General features: G+C 41.2%; 2 long non-coding RNA genes across 2 annotated transcripts in view; one reads left to right on the top strand and one right to left on the bottom strand.

Annotated features, from left to right (window-relative positions):
• LOC112549816 overlaps positions 1-9,643 on the top strand; it is a 35,130-nt gene extending 25,487 nt beyond the window's left edge. Inside the window, exon 5 of the long non-coding RNA XR_003093350.1 lies at positions 8,791-9,643. This is a non-coding gene — a long non-coding RNA (uncharacterized LOC112549816). The remainder of the gene's footprint in view (positions 1-8,790) is intronic.
• The window catches only part of LOC112549815, a 111,314-nt gene that overhangs the window by 22,881 nt on the left and 66,182 nt on the right, over positions 1-22,251 (bottom strand). The window lies entirely within an intron of this gene.

Below are 22,251 nucleotides of genomic sequence, written 5' to 3'. Positions count from 1 at the left end.
TTGTAAAAAAACAAAAGTAGAGGGCAGATGAAAAAGGGATAACTTTGCTCAATGCCAACTTTCTCTGTTCATGGCTATTCTGGAGTATCTGTTTGCTAAAGGCTGTCTTGCTGCCTACAGGCAAAGAGCCATAACAGCTGCATACTGGTTGAGCTATTCTGGGATAGGTGCATATCTGTTCATTTCTGATCCTGGTGTAATATACCTTGGTGACTCGTGCATTTTATACTAGGTTGTGCATATGTCTGTCCTCAGTAATCCAAATGCCGGGCCATGTGAATGGTAGGCTCCTGAAATCAATCCCCCTTCTCAACCAAAAAACAGTTTTGTTTGAGGTTAATAAGACAAGTTTTTCTGTGTACCCTTGGGAATCAAATCATATCTTCATTCATGTCCCAAATGATCTCTGTTGTTTGATATTTAATCCAGCTAATACATGACATCCATTAACTGTTAGGTAATGGATGCAAAAAGGAGTTGATTTGTAATAGGAATAACCTAATGTTCATGGGCTAAACAGGTTGCACTGTTTGTATGGAAAAATTAGCTAAAAGACTTCATCTTCTGCAGGTTTTCATGTGAGCTGGCTGGTTGCATGAAACATGCGGTAGCAATTGAACATGAACTGATTCTTACCAATGCTTTTTATAGATTCATAGATTGCGAGGCTGGAAGGGACCTTGGAAGATTATTGGGTTCAGCCCCCTGCACCAGGCAGGAAAGACAACTGAGTTCAGGTGACCCCAGCAAGGTGACCGTCCAGTCTCCTCTTGAAGATTTCCAGGGTAGGTGATTGCACCACTTCTGGCAGGAGTCTATTTCACAGTCTGGACGCCCTGGCTGTCAAGAAGTTTTTCCTAATGTTAGGCCTGAAATGATCTTCCAGGAGTTTATGGTCATTACTCTTGATTATCCCCAAGGGCACCCTGGTGAACAGTTGTTCACCAAGCCCTTGATTTATGCCCCGATGTAGCAGTAAGCTGCTGTCAAGTTCCCTCTCAATCTTCTCTTTTTCAGGCTGAAGAGTCTCAGGCCCCTCAGCCTTTCCTTATATGGCTTGCCATACAAGTCTCTGATGATATGGGTGGCCTTTCTTTGGACTCTCTCGCGCTTTACTACGTGCTTGTTAAAGTGCGGTGCCCAGTACTGGATGCAGAACTCCAGCTGCGGTCTCACCAATGCAGAGTAGAGTGGAAGAATCACTTCCTTAGTTTTGCTGGAGATGCATCGATTGATGCACGCCAGGGTATGATTTGCCTTGTTGGCTACAGTGTCAAACTGCCGGCTCATATTCATACTGTGGTCTATTATTAACCCCAGGTCCCTTTCATTCATGGTGCCGGTCAGTTTGGCATTGCCAAACCTGTAGGTGTGTGTGTGTTGGGGGGTTCTCCCCAGATGGAGCATTTTACATTTCTCGCTGTTGAACTTCATTTGATTGTAATCTACCCAATTTGCTAGTCTATCTAGGTCCACCTGTATCTGCAGCCTACTTTCCAGTGTGACCACGCTTCCCCGTAACTTGATGTTGTCCATGAACTTGGTCAGTGTTCTCTTTATCCAATGCGACCATTGATAAAGATGTTGAAAAGCACTGGACCAAGCACTGACCCCTGAGGGACACCACTGGCCACTTCTTACCAAGATGACACAGATCTGTCCATTAGAACTCTCTAGGTCCTAATCTGCAATCACCTCCCTACCCACCTAACTGTCTCACGGTTGAGTCCACAGTCCTCCAGTTTACTCATGAGAAGATCATAGGATACTAGATCAAAGGCTTTGGAAGTCAAGGTATACAATGTAAACCTCCTCTCCCTCATCCAGGTGGTGAGTAAAAGGATCCTGATCGTAAAAGGAGATGAGGTTGGTAAGACAAGACCTGCCTGCAACAAACTCATGCTGGCTGTCATTCAGAATCCTACCTTCTGCAAGCCAATTGCATATAGACTCCTTGATGAATTTTTCCAGCATCTTCCCTGGGGTAGAAGTTAGGCTGATTGGCTTATAATTACCCGGGTCCTCCTTCCTCTCTTTCTTGAAGATGGGCACAACATTGGCCTTCTTCCAGTCCTCGGGGACCTCTCTGGAGTGCCATGTGTTTTGGAAGAGTTTCACCAGCTGTCCCGCAACGACTTTGGCCAGCTCCTTCAGCACCTTGGATGAAGTTCATCCAGTCCTGCTGATTTTATATATGTCCATTTTTTTTTCAAATGATCACATACCAGTTCTATGGTAATAGTAGGAAGGCAGTCATTCCTACCTTGCTCGTTCTGTACCTACTCTGGCATGATTTTGCGCTTGGCCCGGTGAAAGACTGAAACAAAGTAGTCATTCAGGAGTTCAGTTTTCTCCTCAGTGCTGGTAACCAGCTGTCCTGAGTTGTTAACCAATGGCTTCACACCCCGATTTGTTTTCCTCCTGTTCCCTACATAGCTAAAGAAGGACTTGTTGTCTGTGACTCCTATCGCTAATTTTAGTTGTTACTGCCTTAGCCCTTCGAATCTGTTCCCTAAAAGTGTGGACCATTGTTGTATAGTCCTCCTTGGGGCATGCCCCAAGCTTCCATTGTTTGTATGCCTCTTTCTTTTTTTCTTAAGAGGACCATGATATCCCTGTTTAGCCAAGAGGACTTCCCAGCCCTTTTGTTACCTTTCCTCTGCATGGAGATGGACTTCCTTTGTGCTTTGAGGATCATGTCTTTAAGAAACAACCACTCTTCATGCACTCCTTTCACCTTCAGCCCCTGGTCCCACAGTGTTCCCCTCCTATTGCTTTTGTGACCTGAGTTGATTGAAATTTGCATTTTTGAAGTCCAAAACTTCAGTCCTGCTATCTAATTTGTCTGCCTTGCAATGGACAGTGAACATGATGATTTCATGGTCACTGTCACCCAAGCTACCTTTTATTTTTAAGTTGGTCACCAGGGCATCCCCCTTGGCCAGGACCAAGTCTAGAATAGTGTTACCTCTGGTTGGTTCATGCACCTCCTGAGTCAGGAAAAGCTCTTTGATGCAGGTCAGGAAGGGACATGACCAGCCTGACTTAGCTGAGTGTTCCTCCCAAGAGATATCTGGATAATTTGAAGTTGCATTTAAAAATGTAGTTCTTTGGAGAAATCAGAAGAAAAGAGGAAGGCTTCATTTGCTACAATCTGTCTCTGCCAATGTATATTATGACTTTGGTTCCTCATTTTGGAGGGGATTGGGAGATCTGCAGTCCAGTTTGGTCAGATCCAAGTTTCTGCAGATCAGGAAGAGTTGAGAGAGAGAACCACATATTCTTAACTCTGTTCATGTCCCAGCAGGTCCCAATCACACTTGCTTTCACTCTGCCTTTGAAGGATACTGAATAGAAGTGGCTTAGACCTGCCCATAAGCTGCTCTGTAGACATGACATAACATAAATAACCCTTGCTGAATTTTAAAATTGCTTTTCCCCTTGCCCACTCTTAGGTGTATAGTGCCATCTTGAACTCTTCCTTTCAATTACCTATTATTAAACCCATAGACCACTCATCTCCCACCTCATTGTTGACAATCCCCACCACAAGCAATCCCCTATTGCCTGTTACTGGCATAACCCCTATAATTTGATGCTGAAGTGAAGTATATGAGGGTTCACAAGCTATACATCCACCTCTTCCTTTGATCACATGCGTGGACACTAGGCTGAGATGTTCTGTCTTCCCACATAGGATGCTCACAACCCACACACACAATGTAATATCATATTGCAATATCACCTCTGCTAAACCACTCCAGCTGGTTCCACTACTATTCACTACAGCTACACCAAACAGCAAATGCAGCTGGAGTACATGCAGGTAATTCCCGTTGGTATTGCCAGCTGGGCAGAGATAAGGATGGCTGGTTGTTACCAGCGAAGAGCTTATTTATACTGCACAAACCCTAGAAGTGGTTTTTAAAAATAGGATAGGTATTGCCTTGTTGCCTTGTTTTCAGAAGCTTGAGTTTATTGAGCAGGGTGTTTTGGAAGAGCTGAAGGCTCCTCAGGATGCCATAGCTCTGTGCTAACACCATTTTCATGAAGCTTCTCTTTTTCATTGAATTTGTTACATGAGTGCCTGCAGGTCCTATCCCCTGAACAATACTGCCTACCCTTCAGTTCTTATACTGGCTCCCAACAAGTACTCCTCATATTACTCTTCAATAATAAGTACCATGAAGTATCTGCTGCATGTAGTATGCATCTCACTTACCAAGTGGAGGTCATTACATTTAATGTTAATGCTCTAAGACCAAAAGTATTCTGTCTAGTTTTAGGTGAGGAGGGAACTGTCTAACAGCTATTTAAATATGTTAACTCTAACTGAGAAAAAATAATGGTATTATTTCCATAGCAATGCTGACATGTTGTAGATTGAACAGGGCCTTTGCAGTACTTCAGAGTCTCTGAACATGCCTGGAAACTGGCACATAGAGGGTTAATCCTGATAGCCAAGGGTTCTTTACTTAGTTGAAAGGTAGTGACTTCCATGATGAGCTAGACTTGAATAAAGTCATCACAAGGGCACAATGTGCATATCTGTTTTACCTATGACAGCGACTTGCTTGGTTTAAGCATTGTACAGTGGAAACTCATGGTAAAAAAATAATATGTGGGTATTGCCCTATGTTTGGTTAAAAAAAAAATTTAAAGATTAATATTGATAATGGGTAGAGAAGGAAGCAGGTGGAGAGGGGAGAAGGCACAATCAGATTGACTGTGGAAGAGGCTTGTACGCACACACACGCACATTGTGTCGCCTCTGTTGGTTGCATAAGTGCTTTTAAAATAATGAAATTACTTCCATCAGAAAGAGGAGAGAGATGCTTGCGTGATATGGGTTTTTGGGAGGAGGGAGGGAGAGGAGGGTTCACTTGGGTGGTTTAAAAATATCTATTGCTGTATTCACACTGGCCAGGGCAGTAGGATTGGCAAGCCTTTCTTTTTAAGAATTAAAGAGGAAATCTGCAACAAAGGAAGAAAAAGAGTTGTGGAGAGATGTGGAAATTAAAAAAATGAAGTTAGCAAAGTCATCTGAATTTGGTTTGGAGGTTTTACAGTGTGTGGTCTTTAAAATTCATGGCAGAAAAGTGTGAAGACAGGAAGAAATGTGTCTGTGTATAAAATATATAATATGTCACTTTGTTGGAAAGCTGTGTATTTTATTTCAAAGGAAGGATCTCATTTATAGCACCCCCTTTCTTGCCTTCTACTATTCCCGTGAAGGGCATCAGCATTAAAGATGAAATATTAGAACAGAAGATGTGTCATTTAATTCAGGTCAGAGAAGAGCAGAAAGGAGGAGGAAGAGTAATGGAGAGGAGGGAGCCTTCTGTGAATAATTTTCAATTCAATTAGTGTGTGCTGAACAAGGTAATAAAAAGGATCGGGGACAGGTGCAGATGTTTCAGTGACAATTGGCTCCAATAGAATCTTCATTGAAATGGAACGTAACATAAGCAGAAAGCTGCTGTTTGCATTCATGACAAAGAGAGAGTTTTTACAACTCGGCCAAATACCTGCTAGCTATATTCACCCAAGAGGAATGGAATGGGAAGCCAGATGCCATTGAAGGCTTCTCTGTATACTGTGATAATAGCTGTTCCTTCATTTCGCCCTACATCCAGTGAGTGCTCTGGCCCACTGTGCTATGGTTCTCTGGAGATCCGTATTAGAGGATGGAGATCAAGCAGTTTTTTTGAGGGGTTCAAAAGTTGTGGACAAAAAACTCCATAGAAAACAAATCAGGATGGGATTTTATAACATAGGTTGACTGACAAACCTTTTGTTCTCCATTATGAAGAGTATTGCACAGTTTTGCAGCCCCCTCTGGGAATCCGTAGTCCTGGTCTATAATAGCACATTAATACAAAGTTGGGATAAACCATTTTTGGCACCCAAGGAACAATGTTAATTAGCTCGTATCTTGACTTTTAGCTATGAAATAGTGTAACACAAGGTGGATATACAGGGGGTACGCAGAGGATAAATGGTTACTGCTGCATCCAGCAAACAGAGTCACTATTTCAGAACAAATGATAGAGGTTTGTGGCAAGGCTCTGTTCCACTCCTAACCTGGAGGATTAAAGGGTTATAGTGATGAGCACCCTGGAAGCATGCCCAGCATGGCAGCTCTGTAGGGTAACCCTATCTGCAGTGCTTTAGAAATAGGCTGGATGTGTTATTGGCACATATACATAGAAACATTCATATTCCTTAGGGCTTCCCAGGCCATCAAGTCTAGTCCCTCATGATCCCAGGCATCCATCTCTCCAAAAGGGTTCAGAAGATAATCTATCTCACACAGCCTCAGCCCCCTATAAATACCCCTTCAAAGTACCACAGGTAAAGAGGGAAACAATTCTGGACTGGCGGATTTAGCAGTCTAAGTCTTTTCCATATAAATTATCTCAGCATCTTTCTGCTAATGGCCAAAATATATGCACATGGGAATTAATGAACTGGAAATAGAAAGACCATCCTAAGGTGGAATACACATAGCTACTGATCAGAATCAAAGCGAAGCTGACCTCTCCTCTCCTCACTTCTTTCTCTTCAGGAGTGTCTTAGCTTCTTCACCTGTTGTGGACCTGACCTAACACAACTTTGAACACAATTTGCATTTTTTATGTATTTCTTTTACTAATGCCTCTTAGAATTTCTCTTAAGTATTGCAGATGATGCGTGAGACTGCCCAGAAATCTGTTCAGTGCTGAATGCAGAACCTCCAAACATAGTAACTGAAGAACACTGCTTCATTCTTCCTTCTGAATGTCTTCGTTTCATTTCCCCCTTTCTGCTGCTGAAAGATTTCCCTGGAATCCTGGGGACTATCAAGGAAATGATGACATGTCTTCTCTTACAAGCAGACCAGAAGTCTGTAGTGGCAGAGTCAGAGCTGACTGCCTATCTTATCTCAAGTCACTGGTCTCTAATTCAGGCTTTCATAAACAAACTACCAGTTCTATTCTTCTGAAGCCACAGGTTAGTGATTGAATGTGGCACTCTTCAGCATCTTTGCCTATCAGATCGGAGAGAGAATTAAAGATCAAACCATTTTCAATTAGGGTGAAACTTGCAGCAAAATCATGTATTCAAACATCTCTGAATATGGGGGGAAAGGAGAGAGATCTGGATGTAGCTCTAGAGCTTGGTATTTTCAATGCCTCTCTCAGTTTAGCAATAGGCCAATGATTTTCAAACTTTCTGGCTTGGAAAGTGTGGTCTCAAGTCCAGGTCTGCAGCCCAATTTCTGCTCAACTTGCCACGCCACTTTCCAGTTCTTCCAATATAATTCCCATGGGATTCATGACCCTTATTTGTTGGAAGTCACTGCACAATAGGCTCTTGTCTCTTGGGAGGAGTCTTGGAATCGAGAGGAATTGCTATCGCCTTGGGAAATTCAATTTTTGACTGATTAGATTATATTTACTTTGTATTATTGACCTTTATCACTCTAAACATCAGGCTATAGCCAGGACTGCCAGTCAGCTTTTCCAGTAATTTCTACATTCAGGAAAAGATTGGCCTGTGTTCTGATTTCTCTTGGATCTCTGTAATAGCAGTGAAGCCATTACGGAAGTTAATGGGCTTTCATGTTATATTTGAGAATAGAATTTGGCCTAGTGTATCTTTTTTGTGCAGGAGAAATCTACTTGTTTCTTCAGAAACAAAGATGCAAAACTTCAGCTGGTGTAAGTGGAAAAACTTCCACTGACTTGGACCTATGACTTGGAGCTGAAGATCTGGTTTACCCTCTGCTGCTAAGAATTTATACTGAACATAAGAGAAGCCAATTTCATATTTACAGTCCTTGGTCATAAGACATTGCATTATATGATGGAACAAGCAGGCAATATTCTATAATTTTATGGTACCTACTGTGGACAACATGATGAAGAAACTCTCAGGAACATACTGGCAGAAAGAATATTGTTACATCTTATGGAAGAAAATTTCAGGCACGCATGCAAAAACAGAATGGATGCTCTTTATTTGCAGAGTTTGCTTCATACTCAAACAGATCAGGTACTAGACACATTTCCAGTAGTACTAGAACCAGTTCTTGGTTTATATAATGATTGCCTCAAAGAAACATAATTATAATATGCTCTTTCTCCAAATTGGTTGACTCAAGCATGTTAGCTAAGCTCCGCTATTCCTTTCTTCCCTGATTAGTCATTAAATTCAAGATGCTGATTATTTACTAAGTATACACAAATATATATCCACATTTCAGTTTTCTTTAGCCTTAGTTTCTTAAAAACACATAGTAGATTACCTGCTGTATCAAACATACAGGTTATATGGTGTTTTGAAGTTGGCCTCTTGGCCAGTATAAAACATACAGTGAAAGGCTCTTTTATTTGTGTGGTCTGGAACATTTTATTGTTTAATTCAGAGAAAAAAATGTTTTTTAATGTAAATTCATAACTTTAATCATGTTAATTTTCTACATGATTTACACTTTTGATGTCTGGAAATGTGTTTTTTATCATCTGCCCTACTCTACTTGGTTAGGATTTTATAAATCTTTCAATCCTAAATCCTTTTGTCTTGTTGATGTGTTTTAATTTTTAATATTTTTATTAACTTCAGCAAAAGATGCATGGTTATATCTTGCTTTGAAGTATATGAACACAACCCCTCCTTCTGCCATAGCCGGAACAGTTTGCTTATATACTGTATTATATGTTAGTTGATCCTATCTGCTCTTCATATCTTGTTCTACATTCTTATCTGCCAACCTGTCTCTCTTCTCCTTTTGTCTTTGTTATACAGGAAATTTGCTCGAGGCAAAATCTCTGGTCAGGCAAAGCCCAGAAGCAACTTAATGGTACACTTAATCCTTTGTTGATTTTTTTTTTTGGTTCATATAGAAAAAGCAAGGTCTGGTGGCTCTTATGTGGAACCTGTTTTTGTTATGTCAATACTATCAGTTTTGTGGCTTTTTTTTCTTCCTAGGGAGGCATTATTACAATCTCAATTAAATTTATTTTCCGTTTAGTGTCATGCCTATTATGAGTTTTCCATGTGTTCTAAGATTTACTGCCTTGTTTATAACATTGGGATTTTACTGAATTGCTCATTAACTCAATATTTGTGAACGCATTAGGAGTAGGATATTTCAAACCCTACCACATCATTGTTGAACTAATTTTGTTTTGTTGAAATCACTGTTGGATTGACTGTTGATGGGAGCTTTACCATTGACTGCAATGAAAGCAGAATTAAACCTCAAATGAAAGCGGAATTAAACTGCCAGGTACTTTTGAGAATGGGTATTTCTCATATATGAGTATTTTTCTTCTAAGTATAACTATATTCCCTATAGGATCTTTTGGACAGTGAACATTGTTTTGGTCTGTGCTTTTGTAGCCTTCTCCACAATGCAGTCCTGGCCCATGACAAGGTCTTTTAGGGCACGTCTACACTGCAGTGGCAGTGTGCATCAGCCAAGATGCTACTAAGTATGCCCTGCCCACACATGCTCCAAAACTGGAAATGAAGGTGCTTTGGGGATCAATCCCCAGTTGCTCTAGCGACCTTGGACTCCAGAATGCTTGAAGATGGCTGCTAAGAACAACCATAGGGAATATTTATTGGAGAGGATAGATGGGGCATGCTTGGAAATGACTAAGCCAGAACACAGGGCTGCAATAATGTAGACCATTAGTTCTAGTTGTTGTTAAAAGTAGATATAGTGAAACCTACCTTCTTTCAAGAAAACGAGCAAAATTAGCCAAATAAAATAAAAGAAGGTCCATTAATGTATCAGCCTTTTTGGTCTGATTATTATTTCACCATCTCTGGTCTATGTGTAATGTTTTACAAGGATGCTGCTGATCAGCTTCATGTCTGATTTATATTTTTTTTATCAAAAGTGTAGTTATCAAATGGATCGAATCGGATAATTCACAAGTGAGAGCCTATTGCTTTATGTTGTTGAAATAAAAAAGTAAAATCTATCAGCATATAACGCGGGCATAAAAATAAGTACAGCCAGTGGGTTTAACATGAAGTGGGGGAGTGGGGCACATGCCCTGGGCAGTGCCTAAGGGAAGAGGCACCAGAAAGGGTGGGGAGGGAGAAAAGGGAGGTGACTCCCTGTCCCATTCCCCTCTCCGATTTCATTTCCCAGATGCACACTGCCACAGTGGGGGCAACGTGTCATGGAGGAAAAGTGTTCTGGGAATTGTAGCTTTATAGGGTGGCACTACTGCTGGGAAAATTGACCCCATTTTTGTCAACCAGAAATCAGCATATTTTTGACCTGCCAACGTGGGCTTCACCTGTAAAAATAAATAAATAAAAATAAATAAAATAGGGTGAAAGCCCCTCTTACCAGGAGCAGCAAAATCCACTGTCACTGTACAGAACTACAGTTCCCAGAACACCTTGCACTTTGTGACACATTGGCCAAGAAGCTGCTTGCTGCTGCTCCTGCATGCTGATTTTCGGGAAAGGGGTAAGAAAGGACTTCCCTGGGCACATTTTTCTTATGTTATGGCTCTGAGCATGGTCACAGTGACTTAAACCAAAGTACTGGAATCATCACAAAAAGTATACTAAAAACATCCTTCCACGTCCAGCTCTTACAGTACGTTAGTAGGACTCTTGCCTGTTCTCTCATGAAACAATAGAACAGCCTCCTACTTACATGGTGGGGAGAATGGGAGAAATTGTCTCTGTGTATAATGCATTCAACAATATGCTTTGGAAGTTAAATAATTTAGTTACTGGTCCTGACACCACCCCAGAATGGAGTCTGTCTGGCTTTAATTGCTGTTGCAGTAAAATAAAAATTAACACGGGGAACAGAACACCACGTGACTGGTAGAGTAAGTTCCTACTCCTATATTTTACCATTATTATTTTATAGTTTATTTTTAACGACACCACCTGCTTTTCTCCATAAGGTCAGGGAGGTGCCTGCTTGTACACAAAGTGCAAATGGCTAATTTCTTGCCTCACTGACTGAAAAGTGTGAGACTGTTCAGAGAGTCAAGCAGGCTTCCCTCAGTCCCAGAGATCAGCACTCCAGTCCACGCTGCGTCATTGCTGATGAAAGGTGCCTGCCACTCGGAGGGCAGATTATCCATGCAGACTGACAGCTAGCAGATCTCCTCCTCTCTTTGTGTGTGTCCTTCACACTTGCACACACGCTGAGGTTCTGGCTGGGGGGTCTGGAAAAAATAGCTGTTTTCTCCAGACCAAATGTTACTTGCTTTCCTCCTCAGTTGAATCAATGGAGTTGTGTATATATAGCAAGAGGGAGCAGGATTTAGCCCAATCAGTGTCACTTTTCCACTTGTACTGCCCAGTGAATTCCTGCCATTTGATACTACTGAACTGGAAATGGCAAAGCACAGGCAATCACAGCAAACCTTTCCCCGCTACTGACAGAATTTGTTCTGAGAGATTTACTATCGTGATGTTTCCCCCCGCATTCTAATTTTCTCTCATTTTATATCTTTAATATTAAGGGTCATAGTAGGGGACAAGAAAATTGGTGTGCATTTTTTAAATTATTATCCAGACATAAGTTAAAACAAACACACCAATGGCCCATAGAGTCGTGCCAAAATGTAAATATATTTTAAAATGATATATAACACTTTTTGAAGGAGCTAGATTTCATCTTTGAAATCACTAGAAAGCACAAAGAATAGTAAATTGTTTCTTTTATACTGGAAATGTGTACAAGACAATGGAGTCTTGCCTCACTGCTTTGTTTCCTTCACATAAAACTTTTGACAGTACATGCCATGTAAGAGACGGGATAGAAAGGATTAGAATAATCATTCAAATTTTTGTTGAGGTAGAATATATGTGCAGCTCAACTTAGGCCCTCCTTACTTCATTTGAGAAACTTCACCTCATCCTAGGCTATAACATGGACCAAGAGTAAAGACTGTTACAATAGGAATAGTGCTCCGTGTGACTGTTTCTAAGACCCCATGCATCTGGGGGATTCCTCCTCTACTAATTTTCAGTGAAACTAATAGGCCTCAGTGTGGCTATGCTGGTTCACGCAAGAAAACTCCTGTGCAAGATCATGTTAAAGTTTGGTTGAGCAATGACAGACACCATTTATGCTGGACAAGATGTATATTTATAATGGTTTCTCTTTGAAGCAGAGATGATGATTTATTTTGTGTTTGTTCAGAGTACCTTAGATTACAAACTCAGCACCTGTCCCCCTCCAAAAAAGCTCTGAGATGTTTTTAAAGAAGTAGTATGTTAGTAGTAAGGGCTGAGAAGCTGACAGGCCTTTATGGTGGGCACCACTGCATCTTGGGATACTTATCTGCTCTACTAAGACCTGATGCTCCCTGCAATAGCGCTCGTAATGCATGTCTGAGAGACTGGATAGATTCAGCAGCATTTTGTGAACCTTTCAGCTTGGAAATAAATCTCATAGGTGCATTATGTCTAACACTTTTGACCTGTATTATGCAAGAGGTCATTCTGGATCATCATAGTAATCTCTTTTGGCCTTACACTCTATGAATTTTATCTCTTGACTTTTGCAGTCCTGCATTTCCTAGCTGGGTAGACTTGCTTTGGGTTCTGCTGAGTTAGCAAAAGCCTCTCAAGGCTGATGCATTTATTTAGTGCTTCCTGACAGACAAATTAAGTCCATTTCCAACTAGTATCTCTTCTGAACCTAGTACTGTAAATATACTGCACTGATCCCATAACACAGTGCAGTGGTTCTTTTAGACTTTCTTAGACTCAAGGCACCCCTGGATAGACTGGAGGCCCCCATCAGGGAATGCAAGCTCTTAGTTACACTCTTTGCTACAGAAAAATACTAGAACACTTTTTCTGTTGCAAAGAGCTCACAACTATAGGTTTCTATTTGGAATCTCTGGTTTGATCTTGTAAATCATGTTTGCACACCTAACATTTGTGGGGCACCCCACAGCATCCTTGAAAGGATCTCAAGGCACCCCGGGGTGCTGTGGCATCCTGGTTGAGGATCACTGAGACAGAGTAACAGCATTATATATACACACAGGTTTGCATATGTACACACTAGCTGTCCTAACTCAACCATTTTGTTACAAGCTATTGGCATTCTGTTAATGGTAGACTTAATGCTTCATTGAGAAAACCCTAAAGTCTTCTAGCCTGAGACAGGCGGCATTTCTTCCCAGCTCTCCCCACTTCCTTGTCTGGTGCAGTGTGAACTTCCTCTCCCATTTCAGGCTATCATAACCTTTGGGTGTAGGAACTAGAGGCTCAAATCTAAGGCTTTGGATTTCAAATCCTGTGATGACATTACAATCTCTAGCCCGCACAATTTAAAAACAAAATACTTTTGAAAACCTGACCTAATGCAACCCAAAAAAGTAACCTTTGCTTGGCTTCACAGATAGCCTAAAGCAATACCTTTTGGAACTGTCCACTGTCCTAATGAATGATTAACTCTGAAAAACCCAGTGCTCTCACCACCTTAGTAAATCACTTTAATTGTGGGAGACCTTCCTGCCATGGCTTGGCAGAAAATTCTCTCTCATGCACATGTGCGTACCTCAGTTTGCTTGAAAACAGGGAGTAGTTGTTCAACTTTGCTGAAAATGAGGACCAATATAAACCCCACCAATTTACCAGGTAGGCGTTGCATGGGATTCCCTAGGACAAGATAAGTATCCTCAGGCAAGACCTAGGCTATAGAGTCTGATCTGAGGAAGTGTGTCTTCAGCCTTAAACTGACTTAATCTGGCCCTGGCCTCAGGAAAACAGGCAGAAGGGGTATGGGAATGAGAGAGCTCTATGTGAGAGACCAGCCCTGGAGGTGAGGGAGGGAGTGAGTAAGTCAAGACATTGTAGTTCTTTTCAAAGTAGAATTCTATAACTATGGTCTGAGTAAGAGGACACTTTTCTCATTCAGTGGAAGAAAAGTTCAGCCTACTGTAGCTGCATATGTAGCCATCGTGCTCAGTTATTGAAGAAGATCAGAAATCAATTGATATTTGCTGCTTTCCAGCCCAAGTCACTTCGTTAATGGATTGCTCTAGGACAGGGGTGGGCAAAATGCAGCATGTGGGCCAGATGTGGCCTGCCAGGCCATTCTATCCAGCCCGTGGGGCCCCTAACAAATTTAGAAAATTAATATTTATCTGCTCCTGGCTGCCTGTCATGCAGCCCTCAATGGCTTCCCAAAACTCAGTAAGCGGCCCTCTGCCCAAAATAATTGCCCTAGGATGTCAGTTTGTGCGTTATGCTCTATCTGATCCTATTAGCACTTGCAGTCCCTTTGGTGAGAGTGTTGGGGCTTTTTTAAATTTCCAACTGCAAGGGATTGAAAATATTTCAGCACTTTCTGTTTAGCTAGAAGAATTTGAGCCGGCACCTTGTAAAAGGTAAGTGAGTTCTTTATATTTCTGCTATTAAATCTTCTGTATTCAGATATCCATTTTGGGTTCAGCTGACATTGAAGCATAACTCCTAATAAGACTAGTGTGAAAATACCTTACCCTAGTGAGATCTCTGCAGGGCAGTACAATTTTTATAGTCCTTTGTGGCCTATGGTGCTAATCCTTTGGGGAGGGGGCCTTATTTTGGCCAGCCAGCTCTGCTGATCAAAGCAAAACAGATGATGAGTAAGGGGTACCATCTTTCAGGGGAGTATGAAAGGAGCAGCCCTTATCGCAGGAAACTGAATTTGCTATGAGTCTTAAGCAGACCATACATGAAGGTAAAACTCTCTGTAGCTTCTCGTAGTATGTATTTGTTGCATTAGGATCAGGCAGACTCTGACCCTATATCACTTGGGGAAGTTATGCTCATGTCACTAATCTCTTATGTAGGGTAAGCTGAGGTCTGTTAATATATACAACTTCAATGCATTCTGAGTGAATGCAGTATAAAAACTAGATTTGAACATTTCTGTCTAGCTGCTTGATTGCAATGCCTGTTTACGATCTGAATGACTGGAGTCAAGGATATACATATTCCAGGTTCCCATGAGAGGAAAGCAGTCTGAACAATTGATCTGATAGAAGCGTAGGACAGCAAAGCTTGTTGCTGCTGTCTCTGGAATGTGTCACTTTAGGACACAAACTAAGATTTGAAGAAAATGCCCTAAGAATCTTTTTGAAATGGTGACTTCCATTTTTAGTGTACGGGAGGTCAGAAAATATTACCTTTCCATGGACCAGCTGAATTATGAGATGCTAAGAAGAGCCTCAGTGGGTATGAAGCAAGACATCATGAAGCCACAGTAATTTCTCCAGGAGCTTCATTTCCATATGTTCAGTGGCTGGGTGCTTAACACTACCATTGCTCACACCTCTACCATTGCTTTCCTAACCCCAGTATTCTTGCTCTCCTCACCCCAAAGCCCATCTTGGAAGTTTTTTGTATGGTTGCACAGTAAAAGCCGTAAATCTATACCATTGTTTAGTGTGGCATGTACTCTGCCTCTAATCCAATTTCCCTTCTGCTTGTTCTCTGTACAGCCTCATTCGGCCTGACAGCTATTTAATAAACCTATTTGCTTTTCTTTGACATGAGGCAGAAGCGGTGGGTGTTGAAGAGCCATGAGGCCCTAGTGGACAATGAAACCCTTTCCCACTCAACACTCTTCCAGCTCAGCACAGATAAATTGTGTAGAACTGGGAAATTAACCCATCTTATATTTTTTAAAAAATCATCAGAGTGGCTTGTATGGACCAAGTAGTTGCATTTTTCTTCTGTATTGGAAATCCCCTTGATTCTGATCACTAAGGACAGAATGAGATCGGAGAACTACATGTCTCTGGTGATCGGTGACTATCAGACCTTTTAGTTTTATAACATAGAAGGGAGAAATACATTTAAAAACAGATGCAAATAAAGGGACATGAAAATAAAATACAATCCAAAATGAGTTGTAACAACGTCTGAACCCATTTACAGAAGTTCAGAGAACACTAGAAAGAGGCACATCTTACTACTACATAAATGACACAGCTTGCTCCATTGCAAAAACCTATACACTTTCCATGTAATGTGTGTATTCCCTTTTTTCCCACTATGATACTAATAGACCTTAAATGCTAGAGCCTGCAAGTGAGAGAGGAACAGTGGAAAAAACCCTGGTTATATCCCTTACAGGATCCTATCGCTGCCACTGTGGATAGGATAATGGGCAAGATGGAGCTATGGTCTGATCCAGTAAATGGCAGCTTTTATGTTCTTATGTAGAGTTACAGAGGTTATTGGTTCAAGGGTGCAGCAGAGAAATGACTCTTGCATTTACTCCCAGTTGCATATATACCATATGTCTGGGTTAGAGACAAAACAAACCACATATGGTCATTATTAGTTATATCAATAACTACTGCTGAAAGGTGCTCGGATACTATGCTGATGAAGGCAGTAGACTGCTTCATTTAATCAACATGTAAAAGAAGTGAGCTATACAATATAGAAAATTATATTGAATAAAGCAAACTTTAAATTGTTACCCTTATTAAATGTAGCTATCACTAAGGTATTCCTGTTCCCTTAGTTATCTGTGCCCTTCTTGAGATGAGCCATGTAATTGTCTATGAAATGTGTACTTTGAGACTATACCACTATGATGTCAACTCTCCCATGTTCCAGAGAACAGAGGCATAAGAGGACAGCTCTGTGCCTGGCCATGGGGCAGCATCAGCTGCTGTGCTTTTGGCAATGGTGGCTATTTTTGCACTCTCCCTGGCTGCTCTCCCTCAGTTATACTACTGGCAAAGAGCAAGAGACACATTTAGATTTGGGACTATAACATTCATCATCCCCAGGGTAATGCAGGTTTGAAGAGTGATGATAATGGAGACCCCTTTCTTTTGCAGGGGAATATTTCACTTGAAAAAATTGTAGAAAATTTCAACCATTTAAAAGCTGGTCTGGTTTTCTCAATGAGACTCCTTAAATAGGAGCCACAATCACAAACCAGGACCTTATCATGCCAGGTGCTGTACAACTGCAGAACCAAAGATATTGTTTCTAGAACAAAAAATCTCAGTAGTATACATCTGGAATCATTTTGCAGATGACTGGATGTGATGTTTGCTTATATTTGAGGACTTCAGGAATCTGAAAGCTTTGTATATCTTTATTCACAATTTTTTCCTTAGAGTATTTTACAGATATTTGAATAACATAACATCTAAACAAGAAAACAAATGCATTGTTTTTATGAAATCAGAAATACCTCTGCCCTTCTGCAACTTTACATGATTTTAAGGACTTGGCTAAGATCTTCCTACTTTGATTTCAATACTTTTCTTAAATAAGTCATTGATAGCTGGTTAGTGATGCTAGAAGTTAGTAAAATAATCAGTACAGATGAATAGTTTATTAAATTGCATACTGCAAAAAATGTATCTATTGAATATTTACCATTCCTTCTGAAAAACTCATTCTCTCAAACAATTAAATAGTCAGTTTTATAGATATTAAAATAATACTTGGTGGATTATTTAATTATTTTTGTCAAGCAGTCTATCATTTATTCACAGATAAAAACTTCATTATTCAACCATTCATTTTCAGGTTGCCATCTTACTGATTAATGAGTGAAATTTCAAAGTAACATCTTTTCTATATGTAAATATACCATACCAGTGTCTGGTTAATAAACATTTTTTGATAGAAAAATGGTTTCTAACTGCAACTTTGCAAGTACAATGTCAGTCTTTTGTGAAATTTTTGAGTTGCTTTTGTTGAAAAATTCATAGCTGAAGAAATGGACATTTTTTAATGATTAGTCCAAAACTGTTGAGGGTTTTGAGGAAAAATCTAAATTTTCCAAGGGAAGGGATGAAATCTTTTTATCTTGTGTTTGCTTGTTTTTCACTAATTGTAGCCATGGCTTTGTATTTCAAAATCTACAGAGTTAGAAATGGGAATGTTAGATCTTTGAGAACAGAAGATTCCCCTGTTTCCCAAGGGGATATACAAGATTTGCTTTTGGGCTCTCCAGAGGTACAAGATATTGGACTTGAAAAAAACATCTCCTAACTTTTATATCCAGAAAAAACCTATGTGGAGTCCTTTTTTGGATATGTCTGAACCTGTACAGTTTGGATCCATGATGACTTAGTGTAGCAGGAGGCTTGGTGCACCCCCTGCTTTAAGAGAAGACAGGGTATGTGAGAAGCAGTCAGCAGGTGTGGCAGGGACCAACTGGAGAGTCACCTGGTCAGAAGGGGGCTGGGCTTGAAGCATATAAGCCCAGGGCCTGAACTGGTCAGGTGTTGAGAGCCATGGATAGAGGAGCTCCTGGCAGCAGGGCTCCTGGTTTATATGTGAGCTGGAATAAGGAACTCTGGAGGTTTGAAGACGGGACTAGGGGGAGGAGAAGGTCCCAACAGGCCTGGGAGTAAAGAGTCCTGGGAACACAGAGTAGAGGGCCTGGGGCCCAGATGGGGAGAGCTTGAGCCCAGGATGGGGGCCAGGGCCCAGAGATAAGGGCCAAAGGCTGAGGAGGGCAGGTAGAGACTGATGAGGCCAGGGGAGCCCATGAGTTTCAGCTGACCTAGGAATGGGGCCAGGGCTCGGAGAGAGGGGCCAAAGACTGGGGATCACAGCCAGAGACTAAGAGAAACAAGGAGCTTATAGGCCAGGAGGGACAAAGACTGAGGCCAGAAGCCCATAGTCCATGAGGGGCACATGTCAGCAGGGCCAGGGATCCTGTAGCCCAAGAGGGATGTTAGGAACAGCAGATAAAATAAGATCATCTTCAAGGCATGGACATGGAATTGTGGAGGATGGAGACCATGTACTTAGCCTTTAAGGTGATGAGCATGGAGACCTGTGTTCATGAATATGAGACTAGGCTTGGGGATCCCTGGGACAAACTCCCTTTTTCTAAAAATAAATGCATCAAAGAGTGGCAGACAAGGGGAAGGGGAGATTGCCTAAAAAGAATGAAATTGATAAGGGCTGAGGGGGCTCCAGGAGTGTCATGGCTACCCTGGAGTAGGACCCTGTTACACCAAGGCACCTAGTTTTGAAGGTGGAGGGATACAAGAAATAGTCCCATTGTAACTTTTAAATAATCTCTTACACTTGCCAGGAAAAAAATTGTTAATAAGAAACGTGACAAACACAACATAGACTTGTCATGATTTTGTTGGCATACGCTTGGGGTGTGTGGCTCCATACCTCGTCAATGATACCCACACCATAATGTACTTCTTGTCTCCATGCTTCAGGGGAGTGACTCAAAAGGCTAGCTGAGAACTCTGGCTTCCAGCTCTGCACAACAATAACAATTTGGAAGTTACTGATTCTTATTTTTCTTTTTTGAAGTTGTAAGGCTACATCCAGCCTAAAGAGGCAAAGCTGTCTGATGTCATGTAGAAGCAATATCAATTGTGGCAGCACCTATCCACAGTGAAAGGCAAAGTGGCATGCTGAAATATGTTAGAGAAAAGACTTGTTGGCAGATTGATGGAGAATGCTGACATATTCCTGTAAACCACAATACAATGGGAGTTATTTGAGATTGGGAAGGGTGTTCATCTTCTTGAGAAGCTGCTTGCCACCTCACTTAACTGTTAGTGCCAGCAAATACCCGCATCAGTTAGGCCCAGTCATTCTGTAGGGTGTTTTCTCGATCAAATTGTATACCACAGCATTCAGTGACAAGTGTGCCAGTGATTATGCTGCAGCCAAAGGCAGGCGCTGTAAGCAAGCCAAAAAATCTTCATTGGCAGTTCTAGCTTACTGTCATGGCCAAATAATGCATTCACAAAAGAAAAAATACCCAGGCTCCGAACATGCAGTATTTATTGTTTAGTTGGCAGTGTTATGAATTTAATTGTGTTGTATTGATTCTCCCCATGTTCTGTATCCTGTGGGTAGGTTGATGGATTTGTTTCAATTTGATGTTTCTATACTATGTGTATATCTGGGTAGTAGCTCTTTTCTAATATGACCAAGGTCTTGGTTCTTTATTTAAATATTACTGTTATTTTCTTGAATGATCAGGAAAGGAAAGCAGCTAGGGAGGATAGAAACTCACCTACCAATCAGTAAGAAAAACAAGAGCCCTCTGGATTCTAAATCTAAGCAAAGAAAGGCTGCACGTAGGAATAAGCAGGGATTCGCCAACTCTTGCAAAACCCCATTGTATGGATATAAGTCACAGAAGAATCTGACTGTCTCTCCCAGATGGACTCTACTATTGTACGCTGAGAAAGCTAAAGCTGTTTCCACATTTTGAGCTATTTCATTAGCAAACTTAGGATATGAAGCACTAAAACCACCATGTATGTTCTTTTTCATGGCAAGCCAGCATTGAGGATATAATCAAAGAGTAAATATTCTAGAATACTGGACAAGGCAGACCAAGATACTCTAACAGGCAGATTTTTATCATGCAGGGTTTTGTTGTTGTTGTTGTTGTTATAACATTCACACCTGCTGGTTATGCTTACTACAATGTCAGGTCTATAGCATAGGATGTTTGAAACAATAAAAGATAACCCGACAGTTGCATAAATCACCTCTTGCATATGTGAAATAGCCCATTTTTAGGCACATGGAGCCAGGAAAAAATGTGTTTCCCAGCACACAACTGTATTTGTAATTGCATCAGAGCAAGGGAATATGATCTTTTGGCATCCACAGTGTTAGATTCATATGCTGAGTCAATTTATGCACACCTATGGTCCATGCATCAGCACTACATAAATCCCTGAAGAAACGATGCCTCATCTAAGCAGACATGACTCCCTTTGCTCCTGATGGGAGTTACATTTATGTAGTTCTGGGCAGGATTGGGCCCTGGGTCCTCAGTGAATGGGAGACACAGGAGTTCTCTTTCATGTTTCTTTGTGTTCGTATTATAGATGCCACCATTGAATAGGATTAGGTATCTGGGAGTCAGTCAGCATGGTTCCCCCCTTATTTACATCAATATAAATCAGGAGTATCTCCACTGCAGTAACTAGCCACACTGGCATAATGTTGATGTGAAAGGACACCCCTCCCCTCTTCTTTTTTCTTTTGTCTATTTTTCTATGTAAATTCTTGGTTGCTAGATCATGCAGTACAAATTGTACCAAGACCTGCATCCACTGTGCACAGCAGAAGGGGTGTGCCACTCTCAGCCTGTAAATACACTGTAGGGAGGACACTGAAAATACTAGATTAATTTTGCCTGCCTGAAAGGGCTGCTCTGTGCCAATGAGATTAAAATATCACTGGCACTAGAAGCTAGTCCCAAGTATATTTCTTTTCTGTCAGCAAAACATTCCCCTCTTGCCCTCTCTTATCTAATGGCTTCTCTTCATTCCAGTTCCCTGCCTCGTTACAGCTGGGAGCCTAGCTGCTCAGACTCCAGCCGGAGATCTAGGTTGGTTCCCCCACCAACAGAAAGCCATCGAGTGTATCAGCAAGCCAAGCCCGCCTCCTCATCCTTCCAGTCCCTACCCCCGCTCATAACAGCTCAAATCCTATCAGACGTTTCAGGAGGTCTCAGCACTAATTAGAAGCATTATCACTTTGCATAGAAATAACATGACCCCCCCCCCCCCCAAAAAAAAAAAAAAAAAAAAAAAAGCCTCTGTTAAATGTCTTGGCCATCATGGGATCAAGCTGCCTTGACTGAAGGCAGTTAAAAGTCAGTCTCTGAGTCTGTTTGCAAGGCTCGCCACTTGCCTGTATTAACAGAAGAACCAAATCTGCTGTCTGGTATTTGCTGTTGTAAGTACAAGAAAATGCACCCTTGGTGTGTTCAGCATGTGGGCTAGAGGCCTGCAAAATGTGGGGTAGCAAATTGTAAAGACAGGGAAGGAAAGATTTAGGTTACAAACACAGGGGCAAATCCTGAAATCTTTACTCTGTTTTACTCTTTCCTTATTGAGACAACTTCTTGTTGATTATTATTGGTACTATTGTCGTCCCAGTTTAGGAGTCCCACTAATGGACTCAGAATGTGTTATACTAAGCACTTGACACACCCAGAAGAAGTTATTTGGTCCCTACACCAAAAAAACTCTCAAGGGATTTATTTCCTATTTAAAAGGGTATTGTTTGGATTTTGCTGCAGAAAATAAGTGAACAGATGGTTGTGTTGCCTGAAGATACACTGACAACGCCTTATGAATTATTTAGCAAGTAATTAAAGACACTTAATTTTCATGATACCAGATCTTTGGGAAGCATATTTTGGAGGACTGTGATTTGGAGAGGTGCAACCCAAACACTTGTATTCAGTACAGTTAGTGGCAAAGAGACAGGAGTAGCTGTGTGCTG

This window comes from Alligator sinensis, unplaced genomic scaffold (genome assembly GCF_000455745.1).
Source record: "Alligator sinensis unplaced genomic scaffold, ASM45574v1 scaffold86_1, whole genome shotgun sequence".
Lineage (NCBI taxonomy): Eukaryota > Metazoa > Chordata > Crocodylia > Alligatoridae > Alligator > Alligator sinensis.
This window is presented reverse-complemented; position numbering and strand designations above follow the sequence as displayed.